We start from the raw sequence: 26,930 nt of genomic DNA on the forward strand, positions 1-26,930 counted from the left end.
ATCCAACGAAGAGCGGCGTCACGGAATCGTATAGTCGGTGCGAGAACAGGGCAGGCAAGAGAGGCACTATGCATTACGGGAAGCTTTATTATCGAAATCTGGAGACAGTACATTCCGGAAAGAATGGGACAACACGTTACTTTCTTCCTTCCACATACGTGTCATGAAGTGACCACAACTAGAAAATTCTAGAAATTAGTTGTACGAGAAGTACCCTCCACCACACATCGTCAGGTGGCTCGCGGAGTATTGATGTAGATGTAGAAAGGCACGTAGTTTTCACGAAACCCTTCTGGGTAGACTTAAAGAAACTGTCTACAAAGAATACCACACGATCGTTTTGCTGCCAACAACGTATTATCTTGCCGGGTTAGCAAAAATAAGATAAAGAATAGTCCACAAACGTAGGGATGAATCCTTTACTCATAACGTGAATGGGTCAGGAAAGAAAGTCGATAATATTGGTACGAAGTCTCTACGTCATGCACAGTACAATGACTTGCGATGTTGATGTATAAGTAGATGTAGATAGACGTACTAACTTCTCGGGCCGGAAGTGTGGGTTTATAGAGCAGGCAGTTTTCGGGTATTGTAATGGATCGAACGATTTCTGGGCGGGAAGTTAGACGAAAACGAAAAGAAGGAACTGCAGTGTGTGTGTGTGTGTGTGTGTGTGTGTGTGTGTGTGTGTGTGTATGTGTGCGTGCGTGGTGGAAGGGGGTTATGACCTCGGTAAGTGGGGACCGGTCGCGGGTCTGCGACCTTGCTGCCCGCCGATAAGCTACTGCCGGGGAAAGCGATTACCAGGCCCGTAATTTCCGATAGCCATCACGCACCGCTGCCCGCCTCTGTACTGATTTAAATTCCAGTAGCCACTTCTGCCTCCGGGCCGGCGCTGCCGCGCGTTCTTCACGCAGCGGGATTAAGTAAGAGCAGAGTGATTTTTAGTTCATCGTTGAAGCACTAATCAGTCAGATGTCGTGCGCCCTAAGAGAAACATAATTGATGGTTAAAAATATCCATTTACTTGTGCTGACTCCGATTAACGAAGCTTTTCCGCAGGAAATTTGTCCCTCTACGTCTCCTAGCACCATGTCTTCAGTGCCATCAACGAGTTCAGCAGATACTGTTAAGAGAAAGACAATGATTTCTTACTGTTGAATTGTCTATTTTATTTTCATATTTTTAGCAGTGGAAATTTGCAGTTCGATTTCACACATTCAACGTGGGGCGTTCCTGTATTAAGTTATATCTGCGTGGCAGTGATTTCTATACTCATGTACTACTGGAGACATTTCTGAAGATGAAATTACTCGAAGAGAGAGAGAGAGAGGAAAAATAACAGAACCATAAAATTTTAATAAATAAATGTGTAGTGCACGCTCTACTTAATCATGCAGCACAGAAATTAAATCTTGTAAATCGCTTATGCCCAAACAAACATGTGTGATTCAATCAGGAACACAGATAATTACGTGTATAAGCACAACAGATAAATTGTGAAACCAAGGTTGTATACAGCGTGTTCTACCCTACTTTGCTACCTAACATACCTCTGAAATTTAAAAAAAATGTGAAAAACGCATGTGGCCAGGAATCCACCTATACCAGCAGCTCACACTATGGACATGAATGCGCAGTACCTACATTTAAACAAACATCACTTTCAACACAATGTTGCCGTTTTCTTTTAAATGGCACATGTATGTTTTTTCTACCGAAATGAAAACTAGAGGTACAATTAGTGACGACAAACTTGCTTGGTTTCACTGCTCTAAAGTTTATACCTTCTGGAATACTTAAAACTTTAAGTAATGGACACGGTGCCAGATTCTGTCGTAATGCTGTAATGTCGTAATGCGGGTTGCCTGCACTGCCTTGAAGCCTGCTGCAGGCAACTCTTCCTTTGCGCATGACTGCAGAAACTGTGGCGTCGTTACTACCCTTTGAAGGCTACGTGTTTCAGAAGGCGTCAGGTTTTGAACAGTGAAAACAAGTTTGCTGTCATTAGTTCTATCTCTAGTTTCCATTTCTGTAGAAAAATCATACATGTGCCTTTTTTTAAAAAATAAAAAACGTAACTATTTGTTGAAAGTGAAGCATCTTTCCATTTATTGATTGTGCATTCCTCCCTATTGTCCGAGCCCCTGAAATAGGTAAATCGCTCGCTATTTGCATTTTTCACATTTTGTTTTATTTCGGAAATATATGTGATGGCAGAGTTAGGTGGGACACCCTGTATGAGCTAAGCAGCGATGTATAACGAGCGAGGGTTTTTTAGCTAGAGAACGAAATTCCACTTGAAATATGCAATCGAGGCAGGAATGTGTTACCAGCGAGGTTTTTTTTTTTTTTTTTTTTTTTTTTTTTTTTTTTTTTTTTTTTTTTTTTTTTTTTTTGCTGGAGAATGAAATCCTACGAGAAATACGCAATCAACCCATTTAGAATTCGGTATATTGAAGAGCTGTATTTTAACACTCTAAAGAAACCTCCACCATGGACTGTAGAGTGGCTTACGGAGGTTTGCATGAAAGGAAAAAGTATTGAACAAGTATAAAAAACCCTCCGCCTTGCACTATAGAGTGGTTTACCTAGTGTGTATGAGGAGAGAATGGCGTTGACTAGGTATAAGCAACGCCCCACATTGGACTGTAGAGAGGCTTACCGAGTATGTATGAGAAGAAAAGTTATTGACTAGCAGTCCAGAATCCCTCCGCCATGCACTGTAGAGTGGCTTACAGTGTATGTATCCAAAGGCAAAGATGTTGACTAATTACGAAAAACTCTCCACCATGTACTGTATAGTGGCTTACGGAGTATGGGCAGGGAAAGTTATTGACCAGCTATAATGAAGCCTCCAGCATTCATGGCAGAGTGGCTTATGGAGTATGTATGGAAAGGAGAGGTATTGACTACTTAAAAAAAGCTCTTCACCAGGCGCTGTAGAGCGGCTTACGAATTACGTATGGGAAGAGGAAGTTATTGACTAGATATAAAGAGCCCTTCGCCGTGCCCTGGCTAGTGGAGTGCGTATGGGAAGGAAGAGTTGACTAGGTATAAAGAACCCTCCGCCATGCATAGGAATCTGAAAGGTGATGATTCACTGTTAACTCTCTGCCATGCACTGTAGAGTGGCTTATGCAGTTTGTATGGAAAGGGAAAGCTGCTGACTAATTAAAAAAACCTCTCCACTATGCACGGTACAGTGGCTTACGCAGTCTGTATGGAAAGGGAAACTTATTGAATTGGTATAACGAACCTTCCGCCATGCACCGCAAGTGGATTTCGGAGTACATATGGAAAAGTAAAGGAATTTTTTTATTATAAAAACGCCGACCAGGGTGGCCGAGCGGTTCTAGGCGCTACAGTCTAGAAACGCGTGACCGCTACGGTCGCAGATTCGAATCCTGCCTCGGGCATGGGTGTGTGTGATGTCCTTAGTTAGTAAGGTTTAAGTAGTTATAAGGGACTGATGACCTCAGAGCCATTTGAACCATTATAAAAACTGCCCTACACGCTCATTAGAGCGGCTTATGGTGTATGTAGGGGAAAGGAAAGTTATTGACTGGGTAAAAAGAACCCTCCGCCTTTCAATTTAGTCTGACTTAATGATTATCTACCGAAAGAGAAAGGTATTGACTCATTATAAAAAAAAAAAAAAAAAACTCTCTCCCATGCACTGTAGAGTGGCTTACAGAGAATATATGGCAATGGAATGTTATTGACTAAGTATGTACAACCCTTGCTGTGCACTGCAGAATGGCTTACGGGGTAGGTATGGAAAGGGAAAGTATTGACTAATTGTAAAATTATGATTCAGTTATAAAAATCTCTCTGCCATGCACTGTAGAGTGGATTAGCGACGACGTACGGAAAGGAAAAAGTACTGACTAAGTGAAAGGAAACCTCAGCTTTGCGCTTTCAGTGTATGTGCGGAAAGGTATTGACCGAGCATAAGGAACCGTGGGCCATGCACTGCACAGAGCGTGTAGACGTCCAGGGAGATGAAGCGGCCGCCGCCGGCTCCCGCGCTGCGCCCACGTGTCCGGCGCCCTCTGCAGCCACTGGAGAGGGTCTGGGCCTGCGGGCTGCTGCTGATGGCCTGGCCCGGCCCGGCTCCCAGGAGCCGCCAGATGTATGTGTTTTATATTACGGCGCTGTTAAGTGCCCCCAGACGCCCGGGGCACGCCGGCCGCTTGTTAAAATTGTTGCCTGCCGCCTGCCCGCTGCTAGCCTCCATTTCTTCCGCGGCCACACTCACTCTCCGACTCTTTCCGCTTTTCCCTGCCAACCGCCGTTCACCCTCGTAAAAGGGATTCCACAACATTGACTCGATCTCGGAACGGTGATTCCGAGCACGGGCACTACCTGTCTCCAGTAGATTTGAATACAACGAAAGAAAATAAATAACAGAGTGAGAAAGAAAGAACTTGGAAAATGGAGAAAGATTAATTGTAACAGAACATACATGATTACCGCTGAAAGAAAAATACGATCGCACCATAAGGAAAATATGTACATTTTTGGCCATTTACTGAAGGTTTTCTATAAAAGCACTCCGTCTTCAGGCTACGAGTGGCCTACCGGGACCATCCGACCGCCATGTCATCCTCAGTGGAGGATGCGGATAGGAGGAGCGTGGGGTCAGCGCACCGCTCTCCCGGTCGTTATGATGGTATTCTTGACCGAAGCCGCTACTATTCGGTCGAGTAGCTCCTCAATTGGCATCACGAGGCTGAGTGCACCCCGAAAAAATGGCAACAGAGCATGGCGGCCCGGATGGTCACCCATCCAAGTGCCGACCACGCCCGACTGCGCTTAACTTCGGTGAGCGCACGGAAACCGGTGTATCCACTGCGGCAAGGCCTTTGCCGAAGGTTTTCTACAGGCGTTGTCTTTTTACAAGCATGCGGATATGTTCATTCAACGAACAATGCACTTGATAAAACATTCACAGTGTCACGCTTCCGAGCTCTCCCTCCTCCACACTTATTGCTCCATTGTCAGCAGCTCGTGGTCTTGCGGTAGCGTTCTCGCTTTCCGCGCACGGGGTCCGGGTTTCGATTCCCGGCGGGGTCGGGGATTTTCACTGCCTCGTGATGACTGGGTGTTGTGTGTCTTTCATCATCATTTCATCCTCATTCACTCGCAAGTCGCCGAAGTGGCGTTAAAGAACTTGAAGTCCGGCGGCCGAATTTCCCCGCATGGGGCCTCCCGGCCAACAATGCCATACGCTCATTTCATTTCATTGCTCCTTTAACCAATCCCAGTGGCGAGTTCCTCATTCTCTACTTGTGTAGAAGTTGTTAGTTTCGCGGTATCTCGTATGGAGAGATTAACAAATAAAAAGTACAAAAATTGGCCAGGTGTGAGTGGGATTTGAGCACGGAGGGTTTCGTACAAACGCAGTTATGTATATAAACAGTTAATCAACTCCGGAATTCGAGAATCCTCGACGATTTTAGCCTGTTACCGTCACCGATTCTGGCAAAATAATGGTCCCAGGGTTTCCAAGACTTTCGAGGATGTTTTAATTTCAAGTTCGTCGTCGGATAACAAATGACAAAAGAAGTATTTTTCGTGTGATATAATTAAATATTAACAACTTTTTCACTTTTTTCCTTTACTACTATTGTGAAACCTTGCTTCTTCCCCAATTTCATGAGTCTACGTCGACGAGAAGTACCCTGCAGCTATTAATCAGTGAGTCGCGAGTGTCAAAATATGTCACGTAAATGTCCGTATATTTTGATTGCATTGACTTAGAAGTTATTGTTTTTATACCGCGAAGGGATCATATACTTTAGTATGTGACATAAATTTCAACTGGATACGTCCGCGCATTCCTGAGGAAAAAAGTTTTTAACAATCGGACAGACGTACAGACAGACGGACGACAAAGTGATTCTGTAAGAGTTCAGTTTCTACCGAGTGAAGCACGGAACCCTAAAAAAACGTACAAAATGATGTGTGTAAATAATAACGAGCTCTAGTTTCACTAACCCTTTCATTATCAAAAATTTTTAAGGTGAAAAACATTATGCTACCGTTATTTTAATGAATTTCGTAGTCAAGAGTAACAAATCAAAAAAATACGAGGAAGTCCTAAAACGTGATGCCTCCCAATCTTCCACGTGGAAGCTCTTAAAGCTTTTTAAATAAAACAAACGTTTTTAACATTTACGTCTTTGTTCTTTATGTCTACATACGTATTACTGAACGTAGTCACCCCGGCGACGAACACTTTTTTTCACTCTAGGGACCGCTTTGATGATACCGTCCTTGGAGAATCTTTGACTTTATGGACGGAACCACAACTATGCCTCTCTCTGCACCACATCCATCACTATCAAAGACGTCCTTTAACGACTTTCTTAAAATTTTCAAAACAGATGAAAATAGGATGGCTCCATGTCAGGACCGTATGGAAGATTGTCGGTGACAGCGAACCCAAGGCGTCGGATTGTTGCAGTTGTCGCAGCGCTCGTGTGTGATCTGACATTGTGTGCTGAAGGAAAGGCTGCTCCATGTGTGGACGAACGTTTTCTGCGGTTAGAAACTCGATTACAGCACGCTGTCTCTCACGTACCGACATAGTTACGTGACACGCCGCCATGTTACACGCTACAGTTCAGAGCCCTCTGCAGACATATAGACACAAAGAATAAAGGTGAAGAATGTTAATAACTTTTGTTTTATTTAAAATCTTTGCGAGTTTTCACGTACAAATTTCGGAGGCATTACTTTACGAGACGCCCTCGTAATTCCTTTCATTTCGTTTTACCGTGTGAGTAGAGGTTGTAACTAATCGGTTACTACGGGTTATTCCTCATTATTGGGAATGGAAATACTTATTGCTTATGAAATCAACGTGAGAAGAATAGGGTCGCCACCGACTCAAACCATACAACTAATCAAAAATTTGGTCGAGTCGGAAAATAAATTAATTTGATCACAGACCAAAAACTCACAAAAATGCATACGTTGTGAGGTCGCTCACAGCGGGTACGATGTAATTGATAGTATTGCCCGTGCGCTGTTAACGACAATCAAACATTTAAAATAAAATAGAAAATGCATGAACACTGCATAAGATCAGCTCCCAGCAACACACCTGAAAATATGACTTAATCTAAAGCATTTGTTATAAAATACAAGAGGAGACTAATCACTGGACCTGTGCATAAGGAAACGCATTGGATATGCTGATGGGAAAGCTACGAGGTGAGTGGCTTAGGCGCAAAAACGTAATCTCGGAACACAAGGGAAAATTGTAGATAAAATCATTTATTCCTAAACTAAGGATGTGAGGCATGTACACGATTCCTGATAACACGTGGTTTGTGGAGGCACAATTTCTAGGTATAGTGCCAAATTCCAACAATATCACATCATACAATCATGTTAACATTTTCTAAAACAAACATGCGATCGGACAGTTAGTGATGCCGGTAGCCCAACAACTATAATGTTCTACCACGTGGTTGGCTCCCAACGGACGAAAGACACGGAAAGTAAGGAAAATTTACGAGAAAGCAAGGCTCTAAATATTTAGAAAGGTGAAAGCTTATACAGGCACAGCTGAAGGCAAACAGACATTCATATAGAAGCGAGTGCTCACTTCTTATCGACACCTTTGTGTGGCGCTCTTCCGGCGGATCCAAGTCTGCTACAGAAATTTGCTAAAAGAAAAATCTGCCAAAGTTTTGCATTCCTTGCTGCGACAAGGCAAAGCAATCTTCCAGATTTGAAAAGCGAGACCAAAGGCTAACAGCTCTCCCCTCACCAAGTAACAACGCGCTACGCGGTCAGTCTAACTCACCCTTCTTCGACTGGAGCACAGCTGTAGACGCTTCCCGTACCGGCGGCAGACTGCCTCCCGCTTCTCCAGCCTCTTCCACGCTCCGCGTGGACCGGAAAACCCCAAGATGCCATTTCCGCCACCAACCTAACGCAGGTGGATTTTTCACAAGTAGCGGAAACCTCTTTGCCGACTTGACCACTACGAGAGTTGGCTATTCTGTGCAACTGCTGCTGAATCTGTACGACTATCGCAGACTTTCTGCAGCAGACTACGCCACCGTCTAGCAACGTGACACACAACCACATTCATTCAATCACACTACTATGAGAGTAAAGAGAATAGAGAAACAAGGAAAAGAAAGAGAAATGGTAATGAAAATGGGCTACCGGACTAATGAAAGGTGGCTACAGGACCCTTTCAAGGTGGAAAATACAGGTTTAGTAATAAGTATCCCCAGTGTTTTAGAAGGTGACAGCACACAAACTTCGAAACATACAGAAAACAGAAACACATCAGTGGATAGCGGATCTCTCCAAGTTCTCAGGCCAGATTAGAGCTGCTGAATATGTGCATAATTTTTGACTTGGCAAACGAAAATATGGACGTGCTACTGACAGACACAAATTGTCAGGGAAGGCACGACAGCACCCCGCTTTGCAAATCTATTCATTGAGTTGCCTAATTCGATGCGACCATATGGAGTGGAGTGGAGTAGAGGGTTAACGATGAAACCTGAAGATAACACACCCTACAGGTGGGAGGTACAATTGTAGGGTTATTGCAAAATCTTCCCAGGCTTTCCTGTACCAGTGGGACATTGATACATAACAATAACATGCAGCTAATTCCCACTGTTTCTCTGATAACTTCTTGTCAAATAACACTTTCCAGTGGTAGTGAAAGAGTTAGGGTATAATCTCTCTGCTGTTGGAGGATTAGATGCAATCAGAGTTGCCAGCCGTTGTGGCCGAACGGTCCTAGGCGCTTCAGTCCGGAACCGCGCTGCTGCCACGGTCGGAGGTTCGAATCCTACCTCGGGCGTGGATGTGTGTCATGTCCTTAGGTTAGTTAGGTTTAAGTAGTTCTAAGTTATAAGGGACTGATGACCACAGGTGTTAAGTCCCACAGTCCTTAGAGCCATTTTAAACAACCAGAGTTTCACTTCCAACGCCACAAGGATATTTAATAATAATGTGAATGTCCTGGTTTCCGCTCTTGCCAGGAGGGTTTTCATACCGCATACCGGATGGTCCCCTATGTTCAATTCTCAACTGCAGCAGTAGGGCATCCGTCGCTTCTTTCCGTTAGCGACAGCCAATTATCACCTAGTTAAGATCTCTCTCTGGAAACCCATGTTAGGGGAGACTTTTTTGCCGTTAAATTTCATGTGCGCTGCCGATACATTACAACAATATAACTACGTTGTCCGTTACGCCTGCAGCCTGCATATATGTAGTGCAGACATTTTTACCTTTTTCACTCGAGTAAGGACTGGAAAGTCGCGGATCCCAATAATAAAGAAAGACTTAACAAAGGTATAAAACAACACAAGACACAAAAAGAAATTACTTGCAGAAATATGGTACAATGTTCTAGGAGACAGAATGAAGAAGAAAATGAATTGATTGTTGCCTGGGGCGAAAGGCGAAAATGAAGATTTTTCAATCAATGAAGAATTGTTGGAAACAAGGATGAGTTTTCAGTCTGCACCGGAGTGCGTGCTGAATTGAAACATCCTGGTGGATTAAAACTGTTTACTCGAAACTGGGATATTTGTGCAGATCCAAATTCCAGTCCCGATTCCTCACACAGTGTTAATCAGGCAGGAAGTTTCAATTATTGAAAAATTAGGTGAATTTAGGTGGTATCTAGATGGGCAAACACGAAACGAAAGTTATCTTTTCCTACTATCATTTTTGTAATATACCAGTGCAGACTTAGACAGTTAAAATTATTTATTTATTAAGTTCACTAGTGCACTGTCGAGTTTTGGCCATGTACAAGTAACGCACTATGAAAATTTCATGCTTTGGCAGATGTGAAAATATTTATAAATTTCCGCATGTACCAAAGCATGAAACTTCCGCAACATTCCACTCGCATCAGGCAGTATGGACTGAAAATCTGTTGGCAACAAACAATGAATATGTGCAGTAGTTCACTGTTAGGTATGTAAGGATGTCAAAAATGTTGTGCGCAGACTTTAGCGAGAGAGCATACGTGTGCAGAAGGACGCGGAGACTATTACGGTCATGAGTTTATGGCTTGAGAAATTTTGTAAAATGTTCTGTAACGAGTAACTCGAACACGAAAGATATTTCAGTGTCTCTATGTGGGCTTTTGCCCCTTGTTTTCGTCTGAAGAATGCACCCCAATGTGAGTAAACGTATTTTTGACACATCCTATACACAAAGTATCAGATTGAGAGCTACGGACAACATAGATGTACAGGGTGCTCAAAAAGTCAGTACAAATTTGAAAACTTGATAAACTACGGAATGATGTAGATAGAGAGGTAAAAATTGACACACATGCTTGGAATGACATGGGGTTTTATTAGGACAAAAAAGAAAAGTTCACAAAATGTCCGACAGATGGCGCTGGATAGCAAAACTGCTACCGTGACGCGTGAGAGGTACACCGATATGTTACAGAATCGCATCATCCCGAGCTTGGCTGATAAACACCTGCTAGAACGTACGATGTTTATGCAGGATGGCGCTCCACCCTATATTGCTAGACGCGTGAAAGATCTCTTGCGCTCGTTGATCATGTGCTCAGCCGCCACTTTCGTCATGCTTGGCCTCCCAGGTCCCCGGACCTCAGTCTGTGCGATTATTGACTTTGGGGTTACGTGACGTCGCAAGTGTATCGTGATCGATCTACATCTCTAGGAATGCTGAAAGATAACATCCGACGCCAATGCCTCACCATAACTCCGGACATGCTTTACAGTGCTGTTCACAACATTATTCCTCGACTACAGCTATTGTTGAGGAATGATGGTGGACACATTGAGCATTTCCTGTAAAGAACATCATCTTTGCTTTGTCTTACATTGTCCTGCTAATTATTGCTATTCTGATCAGATGAAGCGCCATCTGTCGGACTTTTTAGAACGTTTGTATTTTTTTGGCTCTAATAAAACCCCACGTAATTCCAAGCATGTGTCTCAATTTGTACCTCTCTATCTACATTATTCCGTGATTTATTCAGTTTTCAGATTTATACTGACTTCTGAATCACCCGGTATATCACTGTATTCGTGTCTTATGTGTGACGGTTTTTGTCCTTTGTCTGTTAGCAATGAGACTTTGAACAACAGCTGTCGCTGTTACACGTCGACGTAAGGTAACGCTGAGAAAAACAGACTGATGTCATTGCGTTCACCGTCGAACGGTGAGACTAAGCGGTATTCCAGCGTTGCAAGCAGGGCTGTGTCTCTGCTTCTCGAACCAATTACACCAGCAGCAAGAAGCGGCCGGGACAACTCCACCGCCCACCCCAGGTTCCAGACGCTATCTCGTTAATGCAAAAGCGCGGCTAATTTATTGTTTCTCTTAAAAGACAAAATACTAATTAAATTGCAAATTAAATGAGCGAATGACAACCGATTTGTCACCTTTCGTGAATATATATTAGACAACAACTTAAGCTCGTTAATTAATTCCGAATGCGTAATCATCTGATTGGCCCAAAAAAGAGTTTGAATGGACACGTGATTATTCAAATACTTGTCTCCATTAACGTCGGGAGTAATCAGAATCGACGACTGTGAGCGGTGGCATCCGTTGTGTTTCTCTGGAGCTACAGATAACTTGATTAGTTCATTTCCTCACATTACGGTCCCCAGCAGCAGTGACCAGAAATGGCCAGCAGTTGATTCAAATTAGACCGCTAGAATAACTAAATTCGGTTTGTGAAGCGGGAGGCCGTATCACGGAGGGGAACTGTTACAAATTCTAGGATACGAAATGGGCAAGGAAAAGAGGAAGAAAAGGAATTACAACCAAACCAGTCAGGAGATGGGTGACGAAATAAGACAGTACACATGGATACTGAGGTGCAAAACAAAGGAAATGTTACCTTCGTCAGTGCAACTCTAATGTAACTGAAAATGTTAAAGCTAAGTAAATGTAAAGGATGTAAAAGTAACATATCAGAAAACATTAAGACTAAACGTCGGAAACATAGTTTGTGACGTGTGTGTGTGCGACCGGAGATAAAAAAATCTTCGTCTCTTAAAATTTCCAACTGGTGCTCCGCCATATCACACCAGTGTGCCTCCTTTCTTTCAAAGTATTTTCGAATGTGTTGACTTGTCACAGCAGCTTCTTTCTAGTGCGTACATTGGTTTCTTCAGTGAATATTAAGTGGAAGACATCGTATTAGCGCAAGTAGTCATTAGGTGTTCTTGGCTACTGCAAAACAACTAAACACGATTATGCTGAAGCATGTAGTTACGTTACTTATCTTTGGAAGTTTTTTTATGCATGCCGTATTGTACTGTTTCTCCTGGAGGGACTTGGGTTTTAAAAAAATGTAAACTAAATATTACGATAGATTTTATAAATAATCGACAAGTACGCCAATGAAGAAGAGATAGAACTACAATGGACATGTTATTCCATAGACTCTTGCGCTTCTATGCATGAGCTATCTTTCCTTTGTCATTCGCTTATCTCATCTGCTTGGATTCGGACCTAAGAGGACGTTCTTGTGTAAAGCTCATCTTGCTGTACCAGCTTATAATGTAAGTTGTACTTAAAATCTGAAAAATATAATGGTTATTTTGTCAAATGAATTTGTGTATGTGGTTAATTAATTGATCGTCTGATACGTATACTGTCTTAAGTAGATATGGGCCTTAACAAAGAATTTTCATTGTTAGGCACCATCTTAGAAAAATCTTTAACATTTTTCTTTTAGCTCATCTTCGAGACGTGCCGTCGGTTAGAACAATTAACGTTATTTCAGATCCCACGAGACCGGAGGCAGCTACTAATAATTTAACAATTTTATTTACAGATTTTCATATATGACGAGATAACATCCCAGGCAGAAAAGATCTGGTCACAGGATTCCAGTTCCATTATAGGATTTCATTTGTAGATGCTACTCTCGTTATCTTATATTGGGGAATCGAGACGAAACCACGACATTAAGTTACGTACTACAGTAGTGTACATCGAACAGACTTGGCAAATATTCTCTGGTGCAATAAGCACACGACTTCTCACGAGCCTAGTGTTGGATAAATAACAAAAGGACAATTAATTATCGAAGATTGCGTAACTACCCTGAGAACTGAGCTAGTTTACTGAGTGCTTATACACGTCGGGCTAAATTAAACAACATATTACACTGTTAATTATATTCCTACATTAGTTATTTCTCTTTTATGCTGAGCCATTGTATTAATTTGTGTTTCTTTTTTGTATAAGTCACGGCTCATATTTTATTTTAGTATATTACAGTAATAGTCGCAAAACAAATAAAATTGCCGGCCGACGTGGCCTTGCGGTTCTAGGCGCTACAGTCTGGAACCGGGCGACCGCTACGGTTGCAGGTTCGAATCCTGCCTCGGACATGGATGTGTGTGATGTCCTTAGGTTAATTAGGTTTAATTAGTTCTAAGTTCTAGGCGACTGATGACCTCAGAAGTTAAGTCGCATAGTGCTCAGAGCCATATGAACCATTTTTGAACAAATAAAATTTTTTATTTTATTACATTACAGTATCTACACTGAAATCAGAAAGGCCCATGAAACTATTAAGGCATGACTACGTCCTGTTTGTACGTGAAGGTCATTGAAAAACTCAGTTATTTCGGACTGACGACTTAAACGAGAACAGTGACGTGTTGAGGTCTTGAATCTCTAAACGCTTAGCTGTGTATTAACGTAGATATACTGTGTGTTGTACGATAAATAAATGTTACACCCTTCTGTTCGTGACACTGTACATTTCTAAAAAAAAGAGAAGTGAACTAATGGTTTGCATTACATGCAAGACACATCAGTAAAAATATTAAGAACGACTAGGCTTCAGAGTTAATGTGAAAATAAAGGAAAAACAGCAGGTCACGAATTACTTTGCCATACTGTGAAATACATTTGTCATACCATACCGGAAGAGTGATTGTTTATGTGCTTCTGAGAGTCGTAGTTTCTACGGAAGCGATATCTCATATATTTGTGAAGTAGAAATTCTCAAGATATTCAATGTCTTTGTTCGAGTTCCTTCCAATTAAGTCTTTCCTGTCACACTTGCCTTTCTTGATACACTTTTCATTTCCTCTTAAGCCCGAAGAGGTATCGGCGTAAGAGACTTGTGTTATATTAGAGTATGGAACGTATAGGTAAGTTTTTTATTTAATCTGATTCCTTGCAATATATCTGTTTCGATACCTGTAAATTATTTTTCCTGCAAGGCATTCATAACTGCACCCTGTTACTTTCAGGTATTTGTGAGCTGGGTCTCGTTAATGGTGCCGAAATAATTTCTTACGTTTCGAGAACATTTTTCTCGTTTAAGACGTCGCTTTTAAGATATGGATTTTGCTGCAATTTTTATGCCAAAACGCTTCCTCGTCGACAGCTTACATTGCACGAAGATATTGCTTAAAATTTTAGTGTTTTCAGTACGTATGTACGTCCTCCCCCAACAATTTCTTTGCTTTTGCTTCCTCTCCCGTTACCGTTTCATTTTCTCTTTTAATAGTTTCATCGATTTGTTATGACCATAAAGCGATGTTCAGACTCCTTCTCATGCAAAATCTGTATGATATAGTAATTCATTACAAACATATGGAATCACTATGAAATCTTTAGCCGCGTTATGTACTGTGCTAAGCATCTGTCGGATCCTTCAGTGATTCCACATAGTGTTATACTTCCTTGAAAGACTGTAATTTTGATTTAGAATTATTTGCCTTATGTGTAGGGTGTTCGCAAATTCTCATTAAATACTTCTAGAGCTTTTAGAAGAGAAAGAGTATATAATATCTTGAATAAGAACCCACGTGCGGAAACGTGCCGTTTCCGTGCTACATCCGTTTGAAAACATGTTTGCTAGGTAGGTTTGTAACAGGGTAGTCATGATGAGGGGTGCTTACGTCGGATTGTCTCGTGTCATTTGACATCTGTCCTACCTCTCTTCCCTGATTCGATCCGCATTCACGTATCTGTAAGTGTTAGAGCAACATGGTTGACTACATGTTTACAGAATACACCGACATGGTCATTCAGTATGGTGAATCTCACGATAATAGAAGAGCTGCTCAAAGCCTTTATTAAAATCGATATCCACAACGGCCGGCTCCATTGGATACACTCTTCGCCACAACTAAGCAACGGCTTCGAGAAAAGGGTACCAACACCGTCAGCAGGGGTGACTGTGGTGCTCCAAGGAGACGTCGCACACCTTATTTGGAAGAGGCCGTACGGCATCGCGTTGAAGGGAACCCGTCAAGGAGTACACTAACAATTGCGTATGCAGTAGATGTCCCTCCCTGCACCGTCTGGTATGATGTTGTGGACGACCGACAACTACATCCATTGCCACTCTACTCTGTCCGGAAGGCCAACAGTGGCGAAAGGCTGCCGTGTCAGCCGACAGGCGTCACTGGATGTGGATGTATATTGGCCTCCAGGCCGTTGTCAGTTTTCGTAATCGAAGCCGTTACTTCCGAATCAAGTAGCCCCTCAGAAGGGCGGAGTGCACCCTGCTTGCAAACAGCGCTCGTCAGACCCACAACTATTCATACATCTACACACTTCCAACACTGCATACCACCACTGACACAGACACGCGAATGATGCTCGAACTAGTTGAGGGAGGTAGGATTGGCGTCAAATGGCATCAGCCAATCCGACGTAAGCACTCCCCGTCCCACCATGACTACCCTCTAGCAAACTTGCCAAGCAAACATGTTTTCAAACGGGTGTAGCACAGAAACGGTACGTTTCCGGACATGGGTACCTGTTTCGAGTATTAGGTACTCATTCCCTCTACAAGTCCTAACAGCTTCTAACGGTAATTTACAAACACCTCGTATGTCACAATGTCCGTATTCACCTTTCAGATCTGAACAGATTTACAAAGAGGTTGGCGAACTCGTTTATCTTGCATGTAAATCATCTCGGCTTCGGTTACAGCTAAGGCCCTTTCTTCCACTTCACTATTCTCGGGTTTCCCAGAAGCTCTCTGCCTTGTCCCGATATTTATTGCTTACTCAATGTCTCAGACGCTCTTCCATAGTGCTCTCGATTACAAAAAAGAAGGCGGCCAGGGAACAAAGAGTGAGATGAGGGGGCGGAGAAGTTTTGGCGGTTGTGGGCGGCAGGCGCCCTCATCTGCTTCGTTAGCCGGGCGGTCACGGCGACACAGGTATGCAGCTACCAATTAGTGCGGACCAAATCTGACCCCTCTGCCCTCTCGCCGTCATCCCGTTCTGCCGCTGGCGTGCTTTACCAGTTTTTGTCGGGGGCCTCCTCCAGCTTTTGTTTCGGCGGCAGCAGTCGTCCACCAGATCAACAGGTGCCTTCTTAGACTGGGGCCACTTCAAAAAATTCCTAGTCCTTCAGTTCTGTTGAGGTTTTTAATGGACACAGAGAAACCAAAATCAGTCTACTTTATTCTCCCATTTACGTCTACATGACGCCTCTGCAATTCCAATTTAAAATCCTGGCCCTATTTCGTACCGTTCCACTCTTGAAATACGCGCGAGAACAACGAACCCTTAAATCCTCCCGTGCGAGCTCTAATTGCCCTATTGTAGTACAATAATCATCTCTCTCCCTCTGAATTTGTGGGTCAGCGGAACATTTTCGCGTTTGAAAGAGGAAACTATGTGTTCTGCCGAACGGCAGGTCTTGTCATGGGGGAAGCCTCGTCAGAGAGGTCCACCGCATGAGCGTCTAGGGAAGTGATTCCAGTTGTGGTTTCCCGTTGCCTTCTACTGATGATGATGAAATGATAATGAGGACAACACAACACCCAGTCCTGTACTGTGGTGTCAGCAGAGAAGAATTAACTGCATTATGGGTCGGGCAAGAGAGCTCAGTAACTTGGGACGTGGGCTAGTGGTTGAATGTAATCTGAGAATAAATTCATGAGGAATGTCCTAAAACTTCCAAAGACGACTGTTGGACTATTGGTGATGTGATTGTGATGTTGACACACGAAGGAACAACCGTAGCTAAGGCAAGAAGATTTTGTGCAAAAACTGTCCTCTCGATTGCGTCCCATAAACGTTCAATGGGACTCTTGGCGGGAGATTTGGACGACCATATCATTCGCTCGAATTGTCCAGAATTTTCTTCAAACTTATTGAGAACAATTGCGGCCCGGTGACATGACATCGTTCTTGGGGAACATGAAGTCCGTGAATGGCTGTAAATGATATCCAGATAGCCGAAAATAACCATTTCCACTCAATTTAGTCGGACCAGAAGACCCAATCCACCTCATGTAAACATAGCCTACAGCGTTATGGAACCACCACCAGTAGGGACAGTGATTTTTTGACAACTTGGGTCCATGGCTTCGTGGGGTCTGAGCCACACACGGACCCTACCATCAGCTCTTGCCAACTGAAATCGGGACTCATCCGACCAGGCCAGGGTTTTCCACTCGTCTAGGGTTCAACCAATATGGTCACGAACCTCGGAGAGGTATTGCAGGCGATGTCGTGCTGCTAGCAAAGGCAGCCACGTCGGTCGTTAGCTGCCATAGCCCATTAACGGCAAATTTCGCCGCACTGTCGTAACAGATACGTACGTCGTGCGTCCCACGTTGATTTCTGAATTTCTTTCTTTCAGTGTTTCTTGTCTGTTAGCACTGACAAGTCTACGCAAATACATAGAAAGAAGGATCCTTTACTGTATGATTATATGATAGCGAAACAAACACTGGTCGCAGTTACTTCTGTGAAATATCTGAGAGTATGCTTACGGAACGATTTGAAGTGGAATGCTCACATGAAATTAATTGTTGGTAAGGCGGGTGCCAGGTTGAGATTCATTGGGAGAGTGCTTAGAAAATGTAGTCCATCAACAAAGGAGGTGCCTTACAAAACACTCGTTCGACCTATACTTGAGTATTGCTCATCAGTGTGGGATCAGTACCAGGTCGGGTTGACAGAGGAGATAGAAAAGATCCAAAGAAGAGCGGTGCGTTTCGTCACAGGGTTATTTGGTAAGCGTGACGGCGTCACGGAGATGTTTAGCAAACTCAAGTGGCACACTCTGCAAGAAAGACGCTCTGCATCGCGGTGTAGCTTGCTGTCCAGGTTTCGAGAGGGTGCGTTTCTGGATGAGGTATCGAATATATTGCTTCCCACTACTTATACCTCCCGAGGAGATCACGAATATAAGATTAGAGAGATTCGAGCGCGCACGGAGGCTTTCCGGCAGTCGTTCTTGCCGTGAACCATACGCGACTGGAACAGGAAAGGGAGGTAATGACAGTGGCACGTAAAGTGCCCTCCACCACACACTGTTGTGTGGCTAGCGGAGCATAAATGCAGATGTAGATGTAGATGCAGCTTCTCTCGGTTCTTAAGTGAAGGCCGTCAGCCACTGTGTCGTCCGATGTGAGAGTTTCGTAATAACAGCACACTCTTCACACTGTGGATTTCTGAACACCGAATCCCCTAACAATTTCCGAAATGGAATGTTGCATGCGTCTAGACCCGACTACCATTCCTTGTTTTGAAGTCTGTTAATTCCCTTCGTAAGACCACAATCACGTCGAAAACCTTTCCACGTGAACCTACTCAGTACAAAAAACCTGTCCGCCAGTGCTTTGTCCTTTTATACCTTGTGTCCGCCGTACTACCGCCCTCTGTATGTGTGCGTTTCGCTATCCCCTGACTTTTGTCACCTTTGTGCATATGAATGTTGAACACGCGCTTATCATAACTTTTATGGCCGCAAATAATAGGTCCACTTCCTGAAACTTACCGTTTTAACAAGTGGGCTCTCCTTATTAGCGGCCAAGAAAGCGATGATCAACACGTCCTGAGTACTAAAATGCGTCGTCCAGGAGATCAGAATCGAAATAAATTTTTGCGACTGTTTTGTCATACTTTTCAATTTCCCAGCTATTGCTTTCACCGGTCAGTGCTTGGTACATTTCATAAAGCACAGCTACACCTCGTAATTGTTTTTCACTCCGTGGGCGAATAACAGATAAGGCGACACCTCTCGCATGATAGGTACATTCTAAGTTCAACGACTGGCAATAAAGAAGATGTAATGCGTTCGCCTCGACGCAGAGCGAAGTGAGCCTTAACTCACGACGCCCCAGATCGGTATCGGACGCAGAATGCCCCCAAACGTGGCGGTAATTACGCTCAACGACGCGCTAAGTGGCTCAGGCGACGCTGCGAAAGGGCGCCTCGCATTATTTATGGCGCCAATAAGGTTCTACGGCGGCCTGCCGTGGGAAACATTACGGTGGCGGTCGGCCGGCACTGCGCTGCCGTTAGGAGTTTCTCAGAGCGGCGCCCACCGACGTCGCTACCCGGCGATGTTCGACGCCGATGCGCCCACCGCAATTATGCGGGCATATTTCTCTGCCGAGAATTAAACCGCCGTCTAATTAGGATATCTGGGTCCATCGCGCGGCGCTCAGCCGAGCCACCTCGTAAAGAAAGCGTCAACAGATTGCGCGAGAGTGATTAAAGGCAGTTTACTGTCGCCTGTTTGTTTCGGCACTTCCAGAGCCTCCGTCTCTTGTCTTCTGCCGCACACACGAACGCTCAGCGGTTCTCCAGCTCTCTGCTGTGCGTCATCTTCTTCCACTGCCGCCAGCGACACCTGATGCTAATTGATATCCTTCACAATATGACGAGTCTCGCAAATCGCCAAGCATTAGCTATCTCTGACGGGTAAGTTCAGTTGCGGCGCGAATGCCTCAATCATTCTGAGACATGGTAAACAGTACTAATGGTAACCTCAGACGTTTTGCAGATGATACGCTCATCTGCACTCATGTTCCAAAAAGTTATGGGATAGAGATATACGCATATACAGGTGACGCTAGTATAGCGTACAAAGGATATAAAAGGGCAGCGAACGTGCGGAGCGGTCATTCGTGCTCAGAGTAATCATGTGAAAAGGTTTCCGAACCGATTATGACCGCACGTCGCGAATTAGCAGACTTCGAACGCGGAATGGTAACTGGAGCAATACACGTGGCACATTGCATTTCGTGAATCATCAGGGAACTTGAAGCGTCTTCTTTGAAAAATTATGACTGTGCTGGTAAATTTCTACGTTATTTGATTTTCAAACAGCTGAGCAAAACTCAACATAGTCAAACAGGATTCTCTTTACTAATTCTGATCATCACTAAACTGACGCACAGTGTTTTTTGCGCAACGCAATCGGACTTTCACTAATCCCTATAAAAGAATGGCCCTGCCTAACAATAACCTACACCTTTCATGAAACACTTACCTCACAAAAATCGTCGTTAACTCGAACTACTGCAATACAGCGAGCGCCAATACTGCTAGCTAAATAAAAGATTCTAACTACTGAAGGCACTAGCTACTGATAGGCATAGTTAGCAAATGAAAGCTTTTGCTAGAGAACAAACAATGAATTTACCTTCATAGCGTTAAAAGTTATTATATATATATATATATATATATATATATATATATATATATAATTTTGAGGCATCTAGTTAAACAAATTTCATTTTTCTGAAGGAAACACGTCCAGATCGTCCGCTCAGAATTCTGTCATCTCTCTCTCCACATCCACCACTGCTGGCGGCTCACCTCCAACTGCACAACGCTACGCGCTGTTCACATCCAACTGCCCAGCACTACATAAGCGAATATTCCAACAATGCCAACCAGCCACAGACTGCACAAAGCATAGTCAGTGATTTTGATACAGAGCGCTACGTGGTGTTACCAACATAAAAACCTAAACAGCGTAATTACAAACTTAGTATTCCGAGATCCACAGTGTCAAGAGTGTGCCGAGAATAGTAAATCTGAGGCATCACCTCTCACCACGGACAACGCATTGGCTGACAGCCTTCACGTAACGACCGAGAGCAACGACGTTTGCTTACTGTTGTCAGTGCTAACAGACAGACAACACTGTCTGAACTAACCGCAGAAATCAGTGTGACAAGTAAGGCTAAAGTGAACGTTAACAGAGTGCGGCGAAGTGTGGTGTTAATGGGCTATGGGAGCAGACAACCGATTCGAATTTTCCTGCTAACAGCACGACATCGCCAGCAGCGCCTCCAAACTGGCACGTCGAAATTAAGTGATGAGCTGAAGATGTGAGGAATTGAAGGAAAGATTTGTTGCCACGTTTCCTTGAAATCTACCTATTTTGCGAAGTGTCGTCACAATGGTTGTGATGTGGTGTTCCCATTTTATACAGTAAATGTAAATGTCGTGTCACTAGGGCATCCCGTCTGGTAGACCGTTTGCCGGGTGCAAGTCTTTCGATTTGACGCCACTTCGGCGACTTGCGCGTCGATGAGGATGAAATGATGATGAGCAGGACAACACAACACCCAGTCCCTGAGCGGAAAAAATCTCCGACCCAGCCGGGAATCGAACCCGGGCCCTTAGGATTGACATTCTGTCGCACTGACCACTTCTTTTTTTTTTTTTTTTCCTTAGTGCCAGTCACAAATTTAAAGGAAAAGAGATGTATTTTTTTATTTCTTTATTTTCAGTAAAGGTCACTCTGTTAAAAGGTACATGTAGATAATTTCATGTTATAGTACATGCATTACATATGGAGCGGTGAGAGAAGCGTGAGGTTCATTATCAGCTGTCAAATGTGCACACCGACTGCACCCGGCACATCCCAACTGCGTGGTGGGTCGAGGACGACTGCCTGAAGATAGTTAGCATAGGTTTTCCGATAGTATGACCATCTATGAACCTCATAGTGGGCTTGCTGCAGGAAATACCAAAATCAAGTCGCGACTTGGCAGCATCCCCACAGAGGTACGCGATCGTCCAACCTTTGACCCAGATGATCGACTGTGATTTAGTCGCCGGAAAGTAGTCGCTCTCCGGATGTAAGAAGGAAGCAGGTGTAATATGTTGCGGGGTCACACGGAGGTAGCAAGCTACCATCTGTCTTTCTAGGAGCCAGACGTCCTCCGCCGTGATACAAGTTACACGGTGATGGTCGTCATCCACTTGGCGACATTTCGGGCATAATGGAATGTCCACTAGTCCAATTGCATGTAGCCGTTGGTTGGAGTTGAACTTGCCACAGGCGACACAGAATCACAGTGCCCGAACGAAGGTAGGAAGGAATTTTTGGTGCACATGTTTCCAAATCTTCAGCCAATGCAACCTGGGGTGTTTGAGTTCAATGACATTACGACTTATCCGTCGTAGCAGCCAAACATAAAAATCCTTCGCGCATGGCGGTCTCGTGCGCGGAAGCTCTTCTCTGATAGAACTAAGTTCCACGATAAATGTTGATACATGCGCAATATGTGGCGTAATGTTGCCCACCGCCACCGGTCCACTCAGCTACCGGGGGCGGTCATTCTATACAGTGTAAAATAGGTCTTCACAGCTGCAGCTCATAGTGGAACTCAGAATATCTTTGGAGAAGGATAGCAATACGAAAGTTGCTTAAACATTTCTGTGGACAAGCTGCACAAACATGTGATGAGGCAGCTATTTTAACCACAGTGCTAATTAGTACAAAATTTACAACTTCAGTCGCACACAGAAGAACAACAAGGATATCCCAAGGAAATGGTCATTGCCTCTTACTGAAAACCTGTTTTGAAAGGAACTGGAATAGACGACTGGCCAAGAGCAGAGCGAAAATCCGATTAATATTTGTATAGATGTGTTGGATAGTGTCTTTAGTATGCCCATCGACACCGTTACGTCACTCTTTTCAGTTCTGAGCATACAGTGAGCTCGTAAAGATGCCTAGAAATAGTAACACACGCCAAGCATGAGGGTCTATGAGAGTTCTTGCTTGATTTCATGCAGCCCACACAACATAACTTTCAAGTATTCCCTTCTTCAGCGCCGGCCGTTGTGGCCGAGCGGTTCTAGGCGCTTCAGTCCGGAACCGCGCTGCTGCTACCGTCGCAGGTTCGAATCCTGCCTCGGGTTTGGATGTGTGTGATGTCCTTATGTTACTTAGGTTTAAGTAGTTCTAAGTCTAGGGCACTGATGACCTCAGACGTTAAGTCCCATAGTGCTCAGAGCCATTTGAACCTTCTTCATGACGGTTCTCGGCCGCATACTGCAAGGGCAGTGAGAAAGTTCCTGCAGCGTTTTCGGTTGAAAGTGTTTCATCATCCGCCATACAGCTCGGACTTGGGCCCCTCTCATTTTCATCTCTTCTCACTTGTACCGCTGGCTACAATGATAATATTCTGACACAGACAACAAGCTGCAGATCAGCGTAGAGAACTGGCAGAAAGCACAGACGGCTGCCTTCTGTGACGTGGGTGTTGGAAATTTGGTACAATGCTGCGACTAATGTATCAGTCGGAAATCGAGTATTTAGAGAAGTAGCTACTAGGGGTAGTTTAATGTTGCAAGTAAAACTGTTTTGATTTTCACTGTGGTTTCCATTTCGCGACCGATCGGATGATACTATTCGCATAGTTCTCGTAATACGAGAAAACACAACATCTGACCCAAAACGGCGATTAGTTACTCGTAGAGGAGATGTGCATTATGAGATACGGTGTGGCAGTGGCAGTAAAGCGACACTAGGCGTTATGTTGCCGAAACAGTTCTTATGCAATTGTTGTGCGTTATGAGTGTGTTAAATACCAAACGTTTTGCAGGAATGAATTTTAATCTTCTCTGACTGCTGCTGTGTAACCAAGACTGAAAAGAATAGGAGCTTATTTAGAATTTCGTAAATTATATGTTATAGTGAGAATATGGCTAACGCTTGCGTTTCAAGATTTGAATGATGCTCTATTACGACCCTGCTGCTGCTACGAAATGTGATAGATAATTTTGGAAATGTTGTGATGGTTACTTGATGATATACGCTTTCGCAGACGGAAAACTTCAGAAATTTTGATATTTGACAACACGTATCGAAGAGAAGAATCATCGGTACCATTCCAGGCCGTATTGAGAAAAAGTTATTCTTGAGTACTGCTCGAGCGTTTGGGATCCCTATCAGGTCGGACTGAGGGAGGACATAGCAGGAATTCAGAGGCGGGCTGCTAGATTTGTTACTGGTAGGTTTGATCATCACGCGAGTGTTACGGAAATGCTTCAGGAACTCGGGTGGGAGTCTCTAGAGGAAAGGAGGCGTTCTTTTCGTGAATCGCTACTGAGGAAATTTAGAGAACCAGCATTTGAGGCTGACTGCAGTACAATTTTAGTGCCGCTAACTTACATTTCGCGGAAAGACCACAAAGATAAGATAAGAGAGATTAGGGCTCGTACAGAGGCATATAGGCAGTCATTTTTCCCTCGTTCTGTTTGGGAGTGGAACAGGGAGAGAAGATGCTAGGTGTGGTACGAGGTACCCCCCGCCACACAACGTATGGTGGACTGTGGAGTATGTATGTAGATGTAGATGTAGAAGTGTCAAGATGGCAACCGACAGGTGTCTTATTATCGGCGTAGAATATAACTGCATTGATACCGCCCATTAAATAACATGGGTAGCATAGAAAAATGTAGTCCATTTATATTCTTGTATCAACTTGGCAGTCACTTTAGTTATCGTTTTCTCCAGTAGCGTGTGACGATGCTCCACTTGTAACAGCACGGGAGTCTATCTGCCTCCCATCTCCGTTGTCGAGAGTAGAGACAAGAGCTGCCACTCTGACCGAGAACGATTTATTCTTTTCCACCTGTTGGTGCTCAATAGAACGAAATCTTCTCTGCTGCCCTCACTCAGCTTATACCGTCTCCAGTTCAATCTCGAACAAGGCTGGCGACGGTAGAACAAGAAATTATAATCCTTCGTCTCCCTTCCGCATTATTATCGGCGGGAAGGTCCTTGAAACGCTGGTGCAACAGACCAACTGAAAACTAGACACTTTGCCCCCGCGCGTGCGTAAAGACGACCGGCTGCGTGTGACGTAGTTCCGCATCTCGCCGCAAGGCGCTGAAGGCGCGCGCCGCCGCAGCGTCCACAGGAGCAACAGCATCTTCTAATTGGTCCATTACAGCGACTCCAGCGCCCCTTGGCACACTCCCCGAGGAATGCGATCCAATTAGAGGTTGGCCCGCGTGGCTGAGCTCAAGTCTGAGAGCCCTCTTCCCCCCTCCCAAAGTCTGCCTAAAGGTTTTCCCGCGCTATCGGCTGCCGAGACTGGACTCGGAGTCCCACTTCCATTAACAGCAGCGACCGAGTGTCGTCCGCGTCTAATTGGGAAGACGATGCCTGAGTTCTGACATAGCACCTCGTCTGTTCCCAAGAGTGTGGGTCTGAGTACGCACCACATTTCGCACTCACCTGTACTCTCGGCTCCACACGGCCTCGCGTTCCATTGTAAATTATTGATTTGAAGCCAGATTTGTCTGAGGAATGATCTGCATCGGATTACGCAGAACTCCTGCGACAAATGCGGTCAGCGGATAGGGGGAGTGCGAAGTTGGGATTACTACACTGTAAGGTGCGTTTTTCGTTTACTTACTTGTCCCATAGGATGCCTCGGAAAAATGTGGTACGTGTCAATTTACAGAAAATCGGGCAACGCATCCTCACAAATAAGTACATGAACTGGCAGATGAGTACATCCACCAGCACACAACATTCTATTTCGGCAGGAAACAAGTGTGTATGTTTCTATACAAACGAACACTCACAAGGGCGATCGCAAGGGGTATATTTTGGGATCCCATGTATCACACCCTAAATCTACTCGTCCCGGCGGGCTATCTTTTGCGTGTAAATGTCAAAAAAGAATTTCAGAATTCTCGTGATTCATTAGAGCCTTGAAATATTCCATAGTTAAAAATGGGGTTATAGCCTCGTGACGTGTTATATGGCCGGTATGCTGAACTTTGTGTGTACATATCCCGTTGGGTGCAGTCCATACTTTCATAATTGTACTATTTTATTTCCTCTAATTTTTCTTCCTTTTATTCTTTTTACTACTTGTAACTATTTCCCCTGTACTTTTAATTACTTTTACGTATTTGCTTTGATTTACCTCCTTCCTTTTCATCATCTTTGTCCATTTTATTGCAATCGATGTTTGTGTCCCTCGTTTTGCTTTTACTTATAAGTGTGCTTTACTTTAAATCTTAACCTTAATTACTTTTTGCTATGCTGTGAAAAATGTATGTATTAACTATTTGTATGACGATTGCAACCTGAAACAACGGAGCTCAAACCCACAAGCTTCAGCATACCAGCCAATTAATTTACCCGCTAGTTTGAGGCGCCGTTTTCATAATACTGCTATTTTCAAGGATCTGATGGGTCACAAAAAGTACTGAAATTCGTTTATGCCAATTACTGGCAAACGAGGTTCCACCAGGGTGAAATGAAAACTGAGACGTTAGGACACGGCACGGCATCGATGAGACTGCTCGCTTTATAGAATTACAGAGCGTCTTGCACCCTCGTATTGCTGAAAACTTGTTGAGCATGGACTTAAAGCAGCATCACAGGGCGTACTAAGAAGCAACATATTAAATAAATTGCTTTTCTAGTAAGTGCTAATCTTCGCTGTTACGTGAAGTAATCACATCGTTGAAACTTCCTGGCAGATTAAAACTGTGTGCCCGACCGAGACTCGAACTCGGGACCTTTGCCTTTCGCGGGCAAATGCTCTACCAACTGAGCTACCGAAACACGACTCACGCCCGGTACTCACAGCTTTACTTCTGCCAGTACCTCGTCTCCTATCTTCCAAACTTTACAGAAGCTCTCCTGGAGGTTCGCAGGAGAGCATTGATTCCTTACGTTACTGATCTGATGATGTCATTTTACCGAAACACGTAATTAGAACGAATAAAATGTAACCTAGACAGAAAAAAAATTGCGAGTAAAATAATGAAACAATGCACCAGTTACGTATTTTTTTCATGCCAAGCACAACGCCCTTCGATAATTTATTCTCGTTGTCAAGTGTAGATATTTACGTGTGTACTATGTGCGATGTCTCC

At 44.0% G+C, this 26,930-nt stretch overlaps 1 protein-coding gene and 1 non-coding gene across 2 annotated transcripts in view; one reads left to right on the forward strand and one right to left on the reverse strand.

The window, feature by feature from the left end:
- LOC124802715 (zinc finger and SCAN domain-containing protein 22-like) overlaps positions 1-26,930 on the forward strand; it is a 765,984-nt gene that overhangs the window by 520,849 nt on the left and 218,205 nt on the right. The gene's annotated exons all lie outside the window — the stretch shown is intronic.
- Trnas-cga lies at positions 26,542-26,616 on the reverse strand. The gene has a single exon. It is a non-coding gene; the product is annotated as a tRNA-Ser (tRNA).

Source organism: Schistocerca piceifrons, chromosome 6 (genome assembly GCF_021461385.2).
Source record: "Schistocerca piceifrons isolate TAMUIC-IGC-003096 chromosome 6, iqSchPice1.1, whole genome shotgun sequence".
Lineage (NCBI taxonomy): Eukaryota > Metazoa > Arthropoda > Insecta > Orthoptera > Acrididae > Schistocerca > Schistocerca piceifrons.